This window comes from Ovis aries, chromosome X, assembly GCF_016772045.2.
Source record: "Ovis aries strain OAR_USU_Benz2616 breed Rambouillet chromosome X, ARS-UI_Ramb_v3.0, whole genome shotgun sequence".
NCBI lineage: Eukaryota > Metazoa > Chordata > Mammalia > Artiodactyla > Bovidae > Ovis > Ovis aries.
The window spans coordinates 107,782,460-107,803,174 of NC_056080.1; positions in this window are offsets into that span (position 1 = coordinate 107,782,460).

The following is a 20,715-nucleotide window of genomic DNA, read 5'->3' on the forward strand; positions in this document are numbered from 1 at the left end:
GAAAGAGTCAGACACAACTGAGCATAGCACAGCAGCAAGGTCTTTGCATTATCTGGGAGAAAGAGAAAGGTAAAGATTAATATTAGACTTTGATAAGTTAAGAGTCATGTTATAATCTCTATGGTAACCATAAAAAGAATTTTTTAATGGTATAATTTTGAAACTAATGGGAGTGAGAACTGAATGATTTTTTTTTTAAATGTAACTAGTCCAACAGAGGAAAAACAATATAAGGGAACACAGAAGAAGTGGTATTAAGAGACAGAACATTTAAAAGATGAATGTATGCACATTAAATTACATTAAATGCAAATTGACTAAATGCTTCAGTTAATAGTTAAGATTGTTAGACTGAATTCACACAGGTACATACACACACTACATGCTTAAACAATAGACATATCTATTAGAAAAGGATACAAAAAGGTTGAAAGTTTAAAAATATGGGGGGAAATATGGCATTTAAACAATCACTGCATATGGTGACTGCAGCCATGAAATTAAAAGACACTTACTCCTTGGAAGAAAAGCTGTGACAAACCTAGACAACATATTAAAAAGCAGAGACATCACTTTGCCAACAAAGGTCTGTATAGTCAAAGCTGTGGTTTTTCCAGTAGTCATATACAAGTGTGAGAGTTGGACCATAAAGAAGGCTGAGCACCAAAGAATTGGTGCTTTTGAATTGTGGCACTGGAGAAAACTGTTGAGAGTCCCTTGGACTGCAAGGAGATCAAACCAGTCCATCCTAAAAGACATCAACCCTGAATATTCATTGGAAGGACTGATGCTGAAGCTGAAGCTCCAATACTTTGGCCCCCTGATGCAAAGAACTGACTCATTGGAAAAGACTCTGCTGCTGGGAAAGATTGATGGCAAGAACAGAAGGGGACTACAGAGGATGAGATGGTTGGATGGCATCACTGACTCAATGGACATGAGTTTGAGCAAACTCCAGGAGACAGTGAAGGATAGGGGAGCCTGGTGTGCTGCAGTTCATGGAGTTGCAAAGATTTGGACATGACTTAGCAACTGAACGGTAAAACGTCTGCCTGCAATGCAGGAGACCCGGGTTCGATTCCTGGGTCAGGAAGATCCCCTGGAGAAGGAAATGGCAATCCACTCCAACACTCTTGCCTGGAAAATACCATGGAAGGAGGAGCTTGATAGGCTACAGTCCATGGGGTCGAAAAGAGTCAGACACGACTGAGCGACTTCACTTTCACTTTCACTTCTAGCAACTGAACAACAACAAACACCACCCAAAATAAAGCTAATATAAGATATTAATGTCAGGATAGACTTTACATTTAAACAATATTAAAGTTGTAGTCATCTCGTTCATCACGAAGATACAACACTTCTAAATATTCATGCACTCAGTAATATTAATTCAAATTATATGAAGAAAAAACTGACAGAACTACAAGGAGAAATAGACTAACCAATTTTATAGCATAATTTTAACATCTCTCAGTAACTGATTAAACAAGTAGACAAAAACAATTTAGTAAGGATATAAAATATTTGAACAACACAGTAAAGAAACTTGACCTATTAAACATGTATATAACACTGTACCAAACAACTACAGAATATATTTTTTCTAGCTTTCATGAAACATTTATAAATATCATAAACAAATCTCAACAAATTGCAAAGGATTTAAATTATATAGATTATATCCTCTAAGATCTCAGTAAAAAATGTGCTAGAAATCAATAACAAAAGTATTAGTAGGAAATGTCCATAAATTTTGAAACATGCTTCTAAAAAGCTATGGGACAAAGAAGGAATCTTAATGGAAATTAGAAAATATTTTCAAGCTGACTGATAACAAAAGCACTGAATAGAAACTCTTGTGGGCTGCAATAATTACAGGAATATTTGCTTTAAGTGTATATATTAGAAGGGAACAAAGGCTGAAATTTATTGAGAAAAGTATGTATCTCATGAAATTTTCAAAAATAACAGAAAAATATACCAAGGGTAGAAAGGGAGTCATAAAGTTAAAAGTGCAAATTAATGAAGTAGAAAACAAGTATACATAGAGAAAATCAACAGAACCAAAAGTTGGCTTTTTAAAAAAGATTAATAAAATTTATATGAAAATCTCACTCCTAGTGAGATTGATTTTTTTAAAAAGACAAACATAACCAATTGATCAATATTAAGAACATAAGAGAACATCCATAACATATGAGTGTTGCAGTTATTTAAAAGATAAAATATCACAAGGAACTTTATACCAATGACTTTAAAGTTTTGCATGAAATTGATAATTTCCTAGAAAAAAATAACCTGCCAAAATTAAAGAAAAAAGTAGATGAGTAAATGGACCTGTAAGTACAAAAGAAATAAGATCAGTAATTTAAGCTTCTCATAAATTTCAGGCCCCAATGGCATCATAAGTAATTTCTAACACATATTCAATGAAGAAAACATTGCAATTCATGCAAAGTCTTCCAGAGAATAGTTAAGGGGGAAGTGTGCCTTCTCTAATTACTTTCGATTCTAGCTAACCTTTAAACCAAGTCCAAAAAAAGATAGTTTTAAAAAAGACAAAGTTCAGGTTAATTTGTATCACAAGTAGTGTAGCAAAATCCTCAACAAAATATTAGCAAATTGAATCCCATAATATAAAAAAGGAGTGATGAGGATATTGGGTTTATGTTAAGAATGTAAGCTTGATTTAAACTAAAAATTAGTCAATGAATTTGCCACATTAGCTGATGAAAGAATTATTATATGATCTTATCAGTAGATGCAGAAAAAGCATTTGACAAAATGATAAAGAAAAACTGTAAGCAAATAGTAATAGACTGGAACTTCCTTAACCTTGAAAACCTATAGTAAACATCAAACTTAAAAGAGAAATATTGAAAGTTTTCTCTTTATATATCAGGAATCAAACAGTGATATTTTCTATCACTATTTCTATTTGACATTATGCTGGGCAGAAAGCAGCAATAAGAAATAAAAGATTTAAAGATTGGAAAAAAATTTAAACTGTCATTATTTTCAAATGATATATTCATGTATATAGAAGATCAAAAGTAAAATACAGCAAATTACTAAAATTAGAGAGTTTAGCAAGGTTGCTAGATACAAAAAGAGTATTCAAAAACAAAGTATAGAAGTATTTATTATAGGAGTAAATCTTTGTGACCATGAGTTAGGCCATGAAAATAGATACCACATCAAAAGCGCAAATGACAGGAAAAATAGGTAAGTTTAAAATTTCATCAAAATTTTAAAATTTTTGTACAACATTAGTCACCACCAAGAAAGTGAAAAGACAACCCACACAATGAGTGGAAATATTTGCCAGTCATATATCTAATAAGAGACTTACATCTAGAATACATAAAGAAACTTAAAGCCCAACAATAAAGCAACAAATAGTCCAATAAGCAAAGGGCTTAACTAGACCTTTCTACAAAGAAGATATACAAATGGCCAATAAGGACATGAAAAGACTCTCAACATCAGTTATCATAAGGGAAATTCAAACCAAAACCACAATGAGATATCACTTTATATCCACTAGGATGACTATACTAATAAAAAAAAAAAAAGAGGACAGGAACTTCCCTGGTGGTCCAATGTTTAAGAATCTACCTTCCAATGCAGGAGACTCAGGTTCCACCCCTGTCCAGGATACTGAGACCCTATGTGCCATGGGACAACTAAGCCTGCAAGCCACAGTGAAGACCAAGCACAGCAAAAAAAGAAGACAGACAATAGCAGAAGACAGACAATAGCAAGTGTTGGCAAGGATGAGCCAAGGAAACTCTCATACAATGCTGATGGGAATGTAAAATGATACAAGCTAGTTTGGAAAACAATCCAACCATTCCTCAAAATGCTAAACATAGAGTTCCTATAAGGCCCAGTAATTCCACTCCTAGGTATATACCCAACAGAAATGAAAACATGTTCACACAAAAACTTGTACATGAATGTTCATGATAGTCAAAAATATGGAAGCAACCCATATGTCCATCAACTGGATAATGGAAAAACACATTATGGTATAACCATAGAATGGGATATTATTCAGTGTGAAAAGCAATGAATTACTGATAGCTGCTACAATATGGGTGAAACTTGAAGATATTTTGCAAAAAGTCAGTCACAAAGGATCACATACTATATTGTTCCGTTAATATGAAATTTCAGGCATTTACATGAATTGTGAGGAAGAGAGAGGGCTTCTGCAGGGCTGTAGTTAAACATGATTAACATCACCCAGAGTTCACACTCAGGAGAAAGTCCCACCGTAAGTAAATACTAACAACAGGTTTGAGACCTGGTGATCAGAGCGCTGAGATCTGATCTCAGGGGCCTGAACTCTGCATAGGACACAAGGTTTAGGAAGGAAGAAGGCAGTAACAGAGAAAGGAGAGGTATGCACTGGAGAAGTCAGAAACTGAAATGACCCCTCCCCCCCAGCACCATTTATTAAAGGAAATGTACTTTTTTGTATCAACAGAAGAGGGTGCTCTTGAACCAATAAACAAACAAGGCATCCAAACACTTTTTTCTGTATAATAGCATCAGATGTCATTGCTGAACCAGTACAGTACTTCAGATAATCCAGTACAGTTTATAAAGATTAGAAAAAGGATCTCAATGTCTGCACAAAGCTATTCTTTTTTTTAAAAAAAAAAAAAGGTGAGAATCAAAACTTTTCAACTGAGGGAATTCCCTGATAGTCCAGGGGTTAGGACTCTGTACTTTCACTGTGGTGAGCATGGGTTCCATCCCTGTTCTGGGAACTAAGATCCCTCATGCTGTACAGTGCAGCTAAACAAAACAAAACTTTTCAGCTGATAGAAATAATCTCACACACAGCTCAGTAAAAACCACTGCAAAACAGAGCAAGTTGTGAATGAAATATATTAAAGAATTACAGATATGAAGGAATATTATGAATCAGAAAATTTTAAACTCAGAAACAAACAAGTGAGTGCTGACTGAGGTTAGGAAAGAAATTGAAGTAAAAGACAGAATTACCTTAGAAGACTAAATTACAAAATATCCAAGGGAGAATAGACATGATTGAAAAAGGCAAGGAAAGAAAGAATGAGAATGAAAAAGAGCCAAGTGAATCAAAACAAAATAAAGACATAAAGAGAAAACTGATAGATATATCTGGAATCTCTTAAAAACAAAAATCAAAAAAAATGGAAAAGAACTAATATTTAATATAATCTTAAACCTTTATGGAAATAAAAAAACACCCGATTCTACATATTTCTAGAACCCATTGTGTAATTGGGAAAACTGACCATCAACTCATAGACATAGTCTAGTAAAACAGACATTAATAGTAAAGAAAAAAATCCTTTGGATTTATAGATAAAGCAAAATGAGTAACTTATAAGAAAGGGAAATCAGATGGCAGCAAATAACTTGTAGGACTATAGAAAGGAGGACAAGAATGAAGAAACATTTTAAAGAAATTCAAGTAAAAATAAAAGTGCAGGCCAAGGATTTCCATTTTTTCTTTTTAATTTTATTTTTTGGCTGTGCTGGGTCTTCACTGCCGCTCGAGGACTTTCTCTAGTTGTGGTGAGCAGGGGCTACTCTTAGTTGCGGTGTATGGGCTTGTCACTGTGTTCTTGTTGCAGAGCGTGGGCTCTAGGGCATGCAGGCTTCAGTAGTTGTGGCAAGTGAGCGCAGCAGCTGTGGTGCACAGGCTTTGCTGCCCTGAGGCACGTGGAATCTTCCCAGGCCAGGGATTGAACCTGTGTTTCCTGCATTGGCAGGCGGATTCTTAATCACTGGATCACCAGGGAAGTCCAGATTTCAGTTTTAAACTTTGAAGAACTCAAGAGATTTTGTATGCAAGAACTCTTTCTGAGGATTCTATTACAGGTCCACTTTCATCCAACTAAGAGATGATTGGCAAATTTTGGCAGAAGAACAGATAAGGAGAATTGGATAGGTGTAATTATAAATCGAAGACAAATACGAGGATAAGAGTTGAAGAACATTTTCTGACAATATAAAAATACAACTCAAGGAACTTCCCTGGTGGTCCAGTGGCTAAGACTCCAAGCCGGCAATGCAGGGGAACTGGATTCAATCTCTGAGCCGGGAACTAAATCCCACATGCCACAACAAAGACCCCGCACAGTCAAATAAATAAATAAACACATTTTTTTTTAAAGAAACACAACTCAAAATGTGAGCAAAAGAAAAATGTAAAATAATTTTGATGATTGGTACATAGGTCATGTTCAAGCTGGTTTTAGAAAAGGCAGAGGAATCAGAGATCAAATTGCCAACATCCGCTGGATCATGGAAAAAGCAGGAGAGTTCCAGAAAAACATCTATTTCTGCTGTATTGACTATGCCAAAGCCTTTGACTGTGTGGATCACAATAAACTGTGGAAAATTCTGAAAGAGATGGGAATACAGACCACCTGACCTGCCTCTTGAGAAATCTGTATGCAGGTCAGGAAGCAACAGTTAGAACTGGACATGGAACAACAAACCGGTTCCAAATAGGAAAAGGAGTACGTCAAGGCTGTATATTGTCACCCTGCTTATTGAACTTCTATGCAGAGTACATCATGAGAAACGCTGGGCTGGAAGAAGCACAAGCTGGAATCAAGATTGCCGGGAGAAATATCAATAACTTCAGATATGCAGATGACACCATCCTTATGGTAGAAAGTGAAGAGGAACTAAAAAGCCTTGTGATGAAAGTGAAAGTGGAGGGTGAAAAAGTTGGCTTAAAGCTCAGCCTTCAGAAAACGAAGATCATGGCATCTGGTCCCATCACTTCATGGGAAATAGATGGGGAAACAGTGGAAACAGTGTCAGACTTTATCTTTTTGGGCTCCAAAATCACTGCAGATGGTGACTGCAGCCATGAAATTAAAAGACGCTTACTCCTTGGAAGGAAAGTTATGACCAACCTAGATAACATATTGAAAAGCAGAGACATTACTTTGCCAACAAAGATCTGTCTAGTCAAGGCTATGGTTTTTCCAGTGGTCATGTATGGATGTGAGAGTTGGACTGTGAAGAAAGCTGAGAGCTGAACAATTGATGTTTTTGAACTGTGGTGTTGGAGAAGACTCTTGAGAGTCCCTTGGACTGCAAGGAGATCCAACCAGTCCATTCTGAAGGAGCTCAGCCCTGGGATTTCTTTGGAAGGAATGATGCTAAAGGTGAAACTGCAGTACTTTGGCCACCTCATGGGAAGAGTTGACTCACTGGAAAAGACTCTGATGGCTGGGAGGGATTGGGGGCAGGAGGAAAAGGGAACGACCGAGGATGAGATGGCTGGATGGCATCACTGACTCAAAAGGACATGAGTCTGAGTGAACTCCAGGAGACGGTGATGGACAGGGAGGCCTGGCGTGCTGCGATTCATGGGGTCGCAAAAAGTCGGACACGACTGAGCAACTGAACTGAACTGGACTGACATAGGTCATAGGTGGGCGTCAAGGGTTAGCACTGAAACTAACAGACCAAATAGTAGAAACTTAGGTGGTAAGAAAATGGTGACTAAGAGCTGAGATCCTTAGTTATTTCAGTATAGCCCTCTCATGCTCTGACTCTTGTGGTATCTTCTCAATATTTCAAGTATTAGATAGGCTCTATGTTCATTCCTCTCTCTCTTTCTCACACACACACGCACACACACACTGCCACCAGCTCAGAATATTCATTACATAACACTTCTCTATTCTATGTTTTGTGATCTTATGGTGACACACACACATTCTCAGCCCACAAAAAGGAATATTTTACCTTCCTGCTTAGCCAGCTGTCTCACTTCTAGCCAGGGAATCCAGCTCCAATTCAGCCTGCCAAATAGCTTTATTTACACAGTTTTACACAGCACATTTGTCAGTAAGGGGCAGCATCCCTGCCTCCAGTCAGAGCCAGATATTGAAAGGTTATTCTCTATTCCAAGAGGTTGTTGGAATTTAAGATTCTTTAATTCTAAGCTGTAACAGTTTGCTTTAGGGCTTACTCAGTTGCTTGCTACTCAAACTATAAAAGAGCAGATAGGAGGTAATTCAGAAAAAAATATGAAAGATGATGCTGTATTTTTGAGGTCAAAACATTTTTGATCATGTTAAAGCAATATCTATCTATTCTTGTTTCATTAAGGTTTTATGAAATATTATCATAAAGAAATATTGAATTCTCTCAGATGCATTTTTGGGGCATATATCAAGAGGATCATATGTTTTCTACTTTTCACCTATTAATAAAATACATGTTGTAATGTTAGTATATTTCATTGTACTGAAGCATCTTCACTTTTCTAGAATGAATTCCACTGGGTCATGATTAACACATGCTGATATTCTCTTTGTTAGTATCTTATTAGAGTTTTTTTTAATTCACTTTTTTGGGGGAGCTGTGCTGGGTCTTTGTTGCTGTGCGTGGGCTTTCTCTTGTTGAGCTGAGTGGGAGCAGGGGCTACTCTGCAATTGCAGCGCGTGGGCCTCTCATTGCACTGGCTTCTCTCGTTGCAGAGCACAGGCTCTACATGCACAGGCTCCGTAGTTGTGGTGCACAGGCTTAGTTACTCACGGCATGTGGAATCTTCCCCGACCTGGGAACCTGTTTCCCCTGCGTTGGCAGGCAGATTCTTATCCACTGTGCCATGAGGGAAGTCCTTATTAGAGTTTTTGCAGTAATATTTTTAGTGATATTTCATCACATTTATTTTGAACAATCCCTTTTTCTTGACTGATTTTTTTTCCTCTACCAAATCATCTCTTTCTATCAAGAGTAGAGCTTATATACACACCACAGCCCAGTAACCACACACAGTCCCTGTTCTGTCTAGGATTCCTTTATATACCATATTTCAATCCAACCCAAAGGAGCCTTCATACAGCTTACATTCCTTAACCACAAAAGCCAGTGAGCTGAGAGGTGGCCGTCTGCCTTATATAGGCAGGATCCTTATATAGATCAGTCAGTTCAGCTCAGTCACTCACTCATGTCCGACTCTTTGGGACCCCATGGACTGCAGCATGCCAGGCCTCCTGGTCCATCACCAACTCCCGGAGCTTCCTCAAACTCATGTCCATTGAGTCGGTGATGCCATCCAACCATCTCATCCTCTGTCATCCTCTTCTCCTCCTGCCCTCAATCTTCCCCATCATCAGGGTCTTTTCCAATGAGTCAGTCCTTTGCATCAGGTGGCCAAAGTATTGGAGTTTCAGCTTCAGAATGTCCTTCTAATGAACATTCAGGACTGATTTCCCTTAGGATGAACTGGTTGGATCTCCTTGCAGTCCAAGGGACTCTCAAGAGTCTTCTCCAACACCGCAGTTCAAAAGTATCAATTCTTCAGTGCTCAGCTTTCTTTATGGTCCAACTGACACATCCATACATGACTACTGGAAAAACCACAGCCTTGACTACACAGAGCTTTGCTGGCAAAGTAATGTCTCTGCTTTTTAATATGCTATCTAGGTTGGTCATAGCTTTTCTTCCAAGTAGCAAGCGTCTTTTAATTTCATGGCTGCAGTCATCATCTGCAGTGATTTTGGAGCCCAAGAAAATAAAGTCGGTCACTGTTTCCATTGTTTCCCCATCTATTTGCCATGAAGTGACGGGACCAGATGCCATGATCTTTGCTTTTTGAATGTTGAGTTTTAAGTCACCTTTTTCACTCTCCTCTTTTACTTCCAGCAATAAACTCTTTAGTTCCTCTACGCTTTCTGCCATAAGGGTGGTATCATCTGCATATCTGAGATTATTGATATTTCTCCCAGCCATCTTTATTCCAGCTTGTGCTTCATGCAGCCTGGCATTTCACATGATGTACTCTGCATATAAGCTAAATAAGCAAGGTGACAATACACAGCCTTGATGTACTCCTTTCCCAAACTGGAACCAGTCCATTGTTCCGTGTCTGGTTCTAATGATTGCTTCTTGACCTGCATACAGATTTCTCAGGAGGCAGGTTAGGTGGTCTGGTATTCCCATCTCTTTAAGAATTTTCCATAATTTGTTGTGATCTACACAGTCAAAGGCTTTGGCTTACTCAATAAAGCAGAAATAGATGTTTTTCTGGAACTCTCTTGCTTTTTCTATGATCCAACGGATGTTGGCAAGTTGATCTCTGGTTCCTCTGCCTTCTCTAAATTCAGCTTGAACATCTGGAAGTTCCCAGTTCACATGTGTTGAAGGCTTGCTTGGGAAATTTTCAGCATTACTTTGCTAACGTGTGAGATGAGTGCAACTGTGAGGTAGTTTGACCATTCTTTGGCATTGCCTTTCTTTGGGATTGGAATGAAAACTGACCTTTTCGAGTCCTGTGACCACTGCTGCGTTTTCCAAATTTTCTGGCATATTGAGTGCAGCACTGTCACAGCATCATCTTTTAGGATTTGAAATAGCTCAACTGGAATTCCATCACCTCCACTAGCTTTGTTCATAGTGATGCTTCCTAAGGCCCACTTGATTTCGCATTCCAGGATGTCTGGCTCTAGGTAAGTGACTACAACATCCTGGCTATCTGGGTCATGAAGATCTTTTTTGTACATCTTTTTCTGTGTATTCTTGCCACCTCTTCTTAATATCTTCTGCTTCTGTTAAGTCTGTACCATTTCTGTGCTTTATTGTGCCCATCTTTGCATGAAATATTCCCTTGGTATCTAATTTTCTTGAAGAAATCTCTAGTCTTTCCTGTTCTATTGTTTTCCTCTATTTCTTTGCATTGATCACTGAGGAAGGCTTTCTTTCTTTCCTTGCTATTCTTTGGAACTCTGCATTAAGATGGATATATCTTTCCTTTTCCCCTTTGCCTTTAGCTTCTCTTCTTTTCTCAGCTATTTGTAAGGCCTCCTCAGACAGCCATCTTGCCTTTCTGCATTTCTTTTTCTTGGGGATGATCTTGATCACTGCCTCCTGTACAACGCTACAAACCTCCATCCATAGTTCTTCAGGCACTCTATCAGATCTAATCCCTTGTATCTATTTGTCACTTCCACTGTATAATCATAAGGGATTTTATTTAGCTCATACCTGAATGGTCTAGTGGTTTTTCCTACTTTCTTCAATTTAAGTCTGAATTTTGTAACAAGGAGTTCATGATCTGAGCCATAGTCAGCTCCCAGTCTTGTTTTTGCTGACTGTATAGAGTTTCTCTATGTTTGGCTACAAGGGCTTCCCTTGTAGCTCAGTTGACAAAGAATCTGCCTGCAGTACAGGAGACCCGGGTTCAATCCCTGGGTTGGGAAGATCCCCTGGAGAAGGAAATGGCAACCCACTCCAGGATCCTTGGCCTGGAAAATCTAATGGACAGAGGAGCCTGGTGGGCTGCAGTCCATGGGGTCACAAAGAGTTGGGCAAGACTGAGCGACTCAAACACACATTTTTGGCTGCAAAGAATATAATCAATCTGATTTCAGTATTGACCATACTTTCAGTGCCTATAAATACCTTCTCAGCAAACAGCCTAAATCAACACTATGACTGTATAAGAGGAGACAGCTTTTACCAAGAATGCAATAGGGTCCATATCCATATACATACCAGGGCTTAACACACCAGCCCTAGGCCAAAGCAAAGCTTAAACCTTTAATACTATTCAGCAATTATGGAATACACTGTCCTAAGCACTTGGTTTATATGCATGTCAATACAAAACACAGCTTAGCCATATACCACCATTAAGCACAGTTGGAAAGACCTCTCAGACCATGGCCTTGACTTTATCTCTGCTCCTGTAAGCCATGATACAAATCTCACTCATATAAGTGCCCAAGCCCTGGAGAAGGAAATGGCAAGCCACTCCAATATTCCTGCCTGGAAAAGTTCATGGACAGAAGAGTCCGGTGGGCGTCCATGGGGTCACACAGCTGAGCACGCATGCATGAGGTAGGTGAAAAGAGATGGGTTGGTAGCAATAAACAGATTAAAAAGTGCCCATGAAAGGACCAACAATTCAACTCTCCACATCACTTTTGTTTATACCTATAGCTTATTTGTGTTTATTGATATATAGTATTCCACTGGATGAATATGGCATGCTTTAACTATTCTCCTCTTGAGGGACAGCTTCTATATATACATATATATACACACACACCCTGGGACACTAAGAATGCATTTATGCTGGATATATACCTGTGTGGAACTGTTCAATCATAAAAATATGTATATTCTCAAAATTGGTAAATAATAACATACCATTTTCTAAAGTGATTGCAATGATTTAAAAGTCCCACTGTTGCTCCATGTTCTTGACAGCCATTATCAATGTCAGGCTTTTCATTGTCATCAGGTGACTAATATTGCATTGTGGTTTTAATTTGCATTTCCCTGATTAGTTATGAAGTTAAACAACTTTTCATGTTTTTGTTATCTATTTGGATATATAATTTTATGGAGTGACTATTCAAGTTTCTCGCATTTTCTATTGTATTTTCTATCTTTTTTCTTATTGGTTTGTAGGAGTTATTTACTCATTTTGGAAAATAGCCCTTTTTCTACTAGATTTATTGCAGATACCTACTCCCATTCTGTGACTTCTCTTTCCAACTTATGGTATTTTCTGATGAAAAGAATTTCTTAATTTTAAAGCACTCAAACTCATCAATACTTTCTTTTATGATTAGAACTTTATATGACTTTTTAAAGAACTATTTTTTTACTCCCAAATTTTCTCTTTATTACCTTATAAAATCTTTACTGTTTAGTCTTTTACGTTTGGATCTTTAATCTACTCAGCAGTGGTTTTGTGTATGGTATGAGGTAGGGGGTCCAATTTCTGCTCTGTAATGCCATCTTGTTTAAACAGTGTGCACATATGGAGTAGTCTGTTTCTGGGCTCTCTGTTCTGCTTCACTGGCTTATTATCTTCCCTCGTTTTAATATCACACTATTGTCATTTTAAAAAATCTACAAATGATAAGGGCTGGAAAGGATGTGGGAAAAAGGGAACCTTCCTACACTGTTGGTGGAAATGTAAATTGGTGCAACCACTATGGAGAACAGTACGGAGGTTCCTTAAAAAACTAAAAATAGAGCTACCATATGATCCAGCAATCCCAGTCCTGGGCATAGAACTGAAGAAAATCATACTTGAAAAGACATGTGCCCCCCAGTGTTCATAGCAGCGCTATTGACAATAGCCAAGACATGGAAGCAACCTAAATGTCCACCAACAGATGAATGGATAAAGAAGATGTGGTACAGATATACAGTGGAATATTATTCAGCCATAAAAAAGAATGAAATAATGCCATTTGTAATGACATGGGTGAACCTAGAGATTGTCTTACGGGGTGAAGTCAGACAGAGAAAAACAAATATCATATGATATCACTTATATGTGGAATCTAAAAAAATGATACAACTGTATTTATTTACAGTAGATCACATACGTAGAAAACATATTTATGATTACCAGGAGGGAAAGTTGAGGTGGGAGGGGAGAGATAAACTGGGAGATTGGGATTGACATATACACATTACTTCATATAAAACAGATAACTAATAAGAACCTACTATTATAGCATGGGGAACTCTACTCAATACTCTGTAATGACCTATATGGGAATAGAACCAAAAAATGAATGGATATATGTATAACTGATTCACTCTGCTATACAGCTAAAACTAACATAACATTGTAAATCAACTATAGTCCAATAAAAATTAATTTTTACAGTACCTCAAAAATGTATCCCATGATTAATCAACATAGCTTTAAAATAAGTCTTGGTATCTGGTCAATCAACTCCTCCCACCCTGTTCTTCACTAGTGTCTTGGCCCTATGGATTTCTGTTAGACCTTTAGATCAGCTTGTCAAGTTCCACAAAGAAAACCTTCTGGGGTTTTAACCGTAATTGCACTGAATCTATAGATCATTTGACTTTTTTTTTTGGTTGATTTGCAACCTGGGGAATACCCCAGGTGAAATTTGAAACTAGACCCTGTCCATAGAGGGCAAGCAGAGACCAACAAAAGAGGCAGACCACTCCCGATTGATTGAGTGGACTTCCAACAATATTTGGTCTTCTAATCCATGAATACAGTATATCTCTTCATTTGTTTAGATCTTCTTTAAAGTTTCTTAATAAGGTTTTATATTTTTATCTATAGGATATATAAACTTTTCCAGTTGTATTTGTTTTAAGGTTTTTTTCAACATTTTACTATGAAATTTTTCAGAAATATAGAAAAGGTGAAAGAATTTTACAGTGAACCCGCATATACACACCATCTTGATTTTACCAGGAACATTTCACTATACTTGCTTTATTATGTATCTATTCATCTCTTTTGGAGAAGGGAATGGCAATCCACTCCAGTATTCTTGCCTGGAGAATCCGCGTGGACAGAGGAGACTGGCAGGCGGCAGTCCATGAGGTTGCGAAGAGTCAGACACGACTGAGTGACTAACACACACATTCATCTCTTTATCTTTCTATCCATCCATTAATCCATGTTATTTTGGATGTATTTCAAAGTAAATTACAGACATCAGTACACTTACCCCTAAATTCTATAACATAGTATTCCAAGTGTTTTTCTTTTTTATGATGCTACTGGCATATTGTACCTTTTGTTAAATTTTTCTATATGTGGCTATTATGTGGGGGGAAACTGTATTTTGTATGCAAATATCTTCTATCCAACATTCTAGTTGAATAGTCTCACTAACCCTAATCATTGATTTGTATTACTTTTGGAATGTTTACATACAGAGTCAGGTCGTGTACAAATAATGAAAATTCTTGTTTGTCATCTCAAAACCTTCCTGCACTGCACGAGACCTTCACTACAACATTAAAGAGAGGTGGTGATGATGGGGGCATCTTTGTCATGTTCATGATCTCAATTGCTCATCATTAAATATGATGAGGGGTATAAATTTTTTTAAGGTCTTTATCAAAGACATTCACTTTTCTCTATTTTACTATTAGCTTTTGTCATGAATGGATATTGAATTTTATGTTTTTTCTGCATCTTCTGAGATTACCACATGTTTTCCCTTTTTAATCTGTTAGTATGGGCAATTAAAAATTGACTCCCTAACATCAAAATACCCCTGAATTTCTGAGAATAAACCCAATTTATTCAAGATATAATATCCTTCCCATCACATATTACTGGACTTGGTTTGCCAAATCTCAGCTTCTATGTTCATGAATGAGATTGGCCTGTCATTTGCCTTTCTCAAACTGTCCTTGTTGGGTTCCGGTATCAAGGTTATAGAAGCCTCATAAAAGGAGTTGGGCATCTTACTTCTAGTCTGTAGAAGAGATTGGAGCTATTTCTTCTTCAAATATTTAGTAGAACTCAATTGTGAAGCCCTTCATACCTAGAATTTTTATATTAATTTGAGTTTTCTATTTTTATACTGTATTCAAAAGTTGTGTTTTCAGAAAATTCATTTTACTTAAATGTTAAAATGTATGACATAAAGCTGATCATGATATTCTTTTATTATCTAAATATCTTCTAGATCTTGAACTAATAAACTGCTCACTATGTTAGTAGCTCTCTGATGGTTTGAAAAGTATCTTTTTACATACTTTGTCTATACCATTTTTACTTGTTCTCCAGAAGGAAAGTTGGTCTGAATTACCTGATCTGCCCTTACCTGATGTGGAAGACCTTAAGCAGTTCTTCATTAAAGATTTCAGGCATATGTTTCAGAGCTGTACAAGGTCAGGCTAGTGGGCAAAACGGAAGTGGTGCCTTGGACACTATTTCGTAATGCAGTGCTTCCCAATCTTTTTCTTTTCATGGTACTCAGAAACGGATATTTAGGGCACCCTGTCGTAAATGGATAGACAGTTCATGGCCAAAGACGATCCGTCTGGAAGCTCTGCTGCACTAGTCCTTGCATGGCCATCCTGAGGACTAAGGGAGGCAATACCTCAGAACTCCTAGAACCCAGAAGGGGCACAAAATTTAGGAAGCTTTTTCCTAACTCTTCCCTTCTTTCCCCTCTCCAGTTCATAGTTCTCACCTTTGAATTCCTCATCCAGGAATTATTCGCCCAAAACTACCCCCGCCCCATCCTTGGAATCCATGCCCTCTCTCTACAAGAAAATGATGTCCTCACTCCTCCAATCCTGTGATCCCTGCAAAACCAGCCATTCTGTCTTCCACTGGTTATCAATGACTATCTCCCATGCCCAATTTCTCTTGGCAATACAGGCTGGGAGGGGTGATTTTTGTCCCAGTGCTGAGCATAGGAAAAAAAACATTATGGGCTTCTACCCGGTTTAAAGCTGCCTTTTTTTTCCCTTAAAAGCATTTAAAGTTACAGATGACTCTCTATTGCTTCACAGAAAGCCTTGGAGCAGAACACACTAAGAGGGGATCTCTTAAATGAGGGTTTTTAGCTACAAATAGACACACTAGCATATTAAAAAGCAGAGACATTACTTTGCCAACAAAGGTCCATCTAGTCAAAGATATGGATTTTCCAGTAGTCATGTATGGATGTGTGAGTTGGACTATAAAAAAAGCTGAGCACCGAAGAATTGATGCTTTTGAACTGTGGTGTTGGAGAAGACTCTTGAGAGTCCCTTGGACTGCAAGGAGATCCAACCAATCCATCCTAAAGGAAATCAGTCCTGAATATTCACTGGAAGAACTGATGCTGAAGCTGAAACTCCAATACTTTGGCCATCTGATGAGAAGGACTGACTCATTTGAAAAGACCCTGATGCTGGAAAAGATTGAAGGCGGAGAAGAAGGGGATGACAGAGGATGAGATGGTTGGATGGCATCACCAATTCGATGCACATGAGTTTGAGTAAGCTCCGGGAGTTGGAGATGGATCGGGAGGCCTGGTGTGCTGCAGTCCATGGGGTGGCAAAGAGTTGGACACAACTGAGCAAATGAACTGAACTGAGATATAGGAGTAAACTCCTATGCAGCTTCTGCCTATAATAGAATTCATGTACATACACACGGCTTCCCAGGTGGCTCAGCAGTAAAGAATCCACCTGCAGTGCAGGAGCCGCAGGAGACACGGGTTTGATCCCTGGGTCGGGAAGATCCCCTGGAGGAGGGCATGGCGGCCCACACCAATATTCTTGACTGATGAATCCCATGGACAGAGGAGCCTGGTGGGCTCCAAGAGTCAGATGCGACTGAAGTGACTTAGCATGCATGCACATACACATATCAGCCTGTGAGCCAGGAGACACATCCTACTCACACCTGAGCCCATGCCCACAAAATGGCTCAGAACACAAGGAGACACCACATAAGTCCTTATCCCACGACTCAGCAAACAGGAGCGAGTCACAGTCTATATGGTCTGTGTTAGGGCCACCACCGGCACCACCAGCAGTCTCTCCCTAAGACTGGGCCTGTGTCATTCGTATATATATATATATATATATATATATATATATATATACATATACATATGTATACCAAGCATATCATGGGAAAGCCTGGCCTAAGGCCCAACACTCACTGTTGCTCTAACATGACAAACAACATGGCGGCCGCTGCTGAGAACAGCCCACCGACATCCACTGCCCAGTATATGCAAACCAAGTTGCTATTCCACAGAGAAACCATTCACAGGAAGAGAGAGCAGAATGTGAGACCCCCAGGTAGACAATTCATCATTGATCACACAACTGAGAAATCTGCACTCAGATCAGGGCTTCTGTAATACCCACTGTTTAGCACCAAGAGTTGCTTTCCTGACTCTTATCTGTGGTACCTGGTTGGGAGATGGGACACTGGGTCCCAGCTTCCTCCATGGAACTCCCTCTTCCCCCAGGTCCCTGGATTCGGCTCCTGCCTCTCCCCACTTCTCTGCACAACTCTAGGCCCTCCCATGCCCCGGTGGACAATGATCTCTGGGCCCCTGAGGACCTCCCGCTTCTTGGCACAGCCCCCAGGTGTCCCTCCCCAGGAAGCCTTGACAGACCCCGCCCCCAGCACCCCACTCCCCTCTCTAGCCCTGTGTGGCCGGCACTTGGCACTCACACTCTGGGTGGACATCTCTCCCCTGCAAATCCTAGGTCCTCGCGGGCAGGAGCCCTCTGTTTCCCACCGCTGGGTCCTCACAGCGGGGCTTGGTGTCTGGCTCTGAGCCAGGGCTTGATGCACCCGGCTACCCCTGGAGCTGGAGGGATCCCTGAGGCCCCAGGGGAGCAGGAGAGGAGGCGTCCGGCCCCGCACGTGGCTGCGGGGGAAGCTGCTGCGGGGGGCTGGGGAGGTCGTCCCATGAGGCCTGCTCCGGGTGAGTGGCCACCTCTAATGACCCCGGTAAGGGCTCCGTAAATGGGTGTTGAATCAGCCGAGAGGCGTCCGTGCAGACTCGGCGGTCAGGAGAGGCCTGAAGGGCCCTTGAATCCCGCTGTTAGTGAGGATAATTTGGCAGAAGAGCGAGGCTCTGGGCGGCGGGAGGGAGAGGCGCCCGGCTGCAGGAGACTGAGCAGGAGTGCCCCAGGGTCTCGGGTCAAGCGCAGGGCTCCCCACCCCGGGGCGTCTGGGCACTGTGGGGGGCCGGGCGGCTCCCTGCGGGCACAGTCCAGGTCCTCTCCACACGAGGGGGGCCACATCCCCTCACGGGCGTGAGGGGAGCTCTCCCGGGTTTCCGCAGAAACCCTGGACAGAGCCCTGGGCGGGACAGACGGCGCGGGAAGGCGCGTGGGTCTTGAACAGGACGCCCTTCCCCTCTGCTGTTTAGAGCGGAGGACACTAAGGGGGCCTTGGTCAGAGTCGCAGCCCCCCCAGGATGTGCCAGGGGGGCTGAGGGTCTGCACGGGGCTTGGGGGTGGGCTGAGGGTTGCCTGGAGGTGACATGGATTGGACCTTCTTCTGGAGGGGTTGTCCTCGAGGAGCTGGGTCTCAGCTCTGGTTTGGGGTCCCTGTGCTTGGCAGCTATGCTGTGAGGGTTCATGCTGTACTAACCATCCGTAATGGTAGAGCCTTAGGTGCAAGCTGCAGATAATGAGAAACTCAATAAGCCTGAAATTAACCCTGAGCTGTTTTGCCAAAGTTCTTAACTGGTACTAGTCCCTGGTCAGAGTATAATATGTATTGATTACTAGTGTGGCTTTGTGACCATGGGTTCCAGGAATTTCAGGGCAGTTTGCACTACAATGTCAGCATGATTTTACTCCTTTTACATTGAGAATAAATTCACATAACATAAAATTTGCCAAAGTGTACAATCAATGGTTTCTGGCATAATCACAACATTATATAACCATCACCAGTATCTAATTCCAGAACATTTTCATCACTCTAGAAAAAAACCCCATGTCTCCCAATTTCCCCCTCCCTCCAGCCCCTAGCAACCACTGAGCTACCTACTCTCAGTCTCTGTGGATTTTCCTATTTTGTACATTTCATATATATGTAGAATCACACTATGTAGCCTTTGTGGCTGGCTTCTTTTACTTAGGAAAACACTTTCCAAATGCCTTCATGTTTGCAGTATGTGTCAGTACTTCATTCTTTTTATGACTGAGTAACATTCCATTTACGGATATACCACATTTCGGTTATCCATTCACCAACTGATGGACATTTGTTCCCTCTTCTTCATTGTTATGAATAACGCTGCTATGAACATTCATGTACAGGCACACCTCATAGATAGTATGGGTTTGGTTCCAGACCACTGCAATAAAGCTAATATCCCAATAAAGGGAGTCACATGAAGTTTCCCAGGGCATATGAAAGTCATATTGACACTATACTATAGGCTCTCAAGTGTGTAATAGTATTATGTAAAAAAAAAGTACATACCTTTAATAAAAAATATTTTATTGCTAAAAAATGCCAACCATCATCTGAGCCTTCAGCGAGTTATAATCTTTTCACAATGGTAATGTCAAAGGTCACTGATCACAGATTACCATAACGACTTTAATAATGATGAAAAAGTTTGAACTATTTTGAGAATTACCAAAGTGTGACTGAGAGACATGAAGTGAGTAAGTGCTGTTGGAAAAATAGTGCCAGTAAAATTGCTGGACGCAGGGTAGCCACAAACCTTCAATTTGTAAAAAAAAAAAACACATAGTATCTACAAAGAGTAATAAAGTGAACTACAATGAAGTGAGGTGTGTCTGCACAAGTTTTTATATGAATTTATGTTTTCCACTTTCTTGGATATATACCTACGAGTGGAATTGCTGGGTCATATGGCAACTCTGTATTTAACTTTTTAAAGGATTTGCCAAATTGTTTTCCAAAGTGACTGCACTATTTTACATTCTCACCACTGTGTCTGAGGTTTCCCATTCCTCCAGATCCTTTCCATTACTTTTTCCCATTGTTTTTTGTTTGTCTTAAAATTATATCCATCTTAGTGGCTGTGAGGTAGTACCTCCTGAGTCTGATTGTCATTTCCCTAGTGAATACTGATGTTGAATATTTTTTCTTCACTTATTGGTCGTTTGTAGGTCTTCTTTAGATAATTTTTTTTTCAGACCCTTTGACCATTTTAAAATTGAGTTATTTGGGGACTTCCCCGGTGGTCTAGCAGTTAAGACTCTGTGCTTCCAATGCAGGGGGCACAGGTTAAATTCCTGGTCAGGGAACTGGGATCCCACATGCCATGTGGCCAAAAATAAACAACAACAACAACAAAAAAAAACTCAGAAAGAAATAAAACTGGGTTATTTGTCTTCTTATTGTTGCATTGTAAGAGTTCTTTGTATATTCTGGATACTCAAGCACTTATTTTTCACAGTATTGAGATTAATGATTTGCAC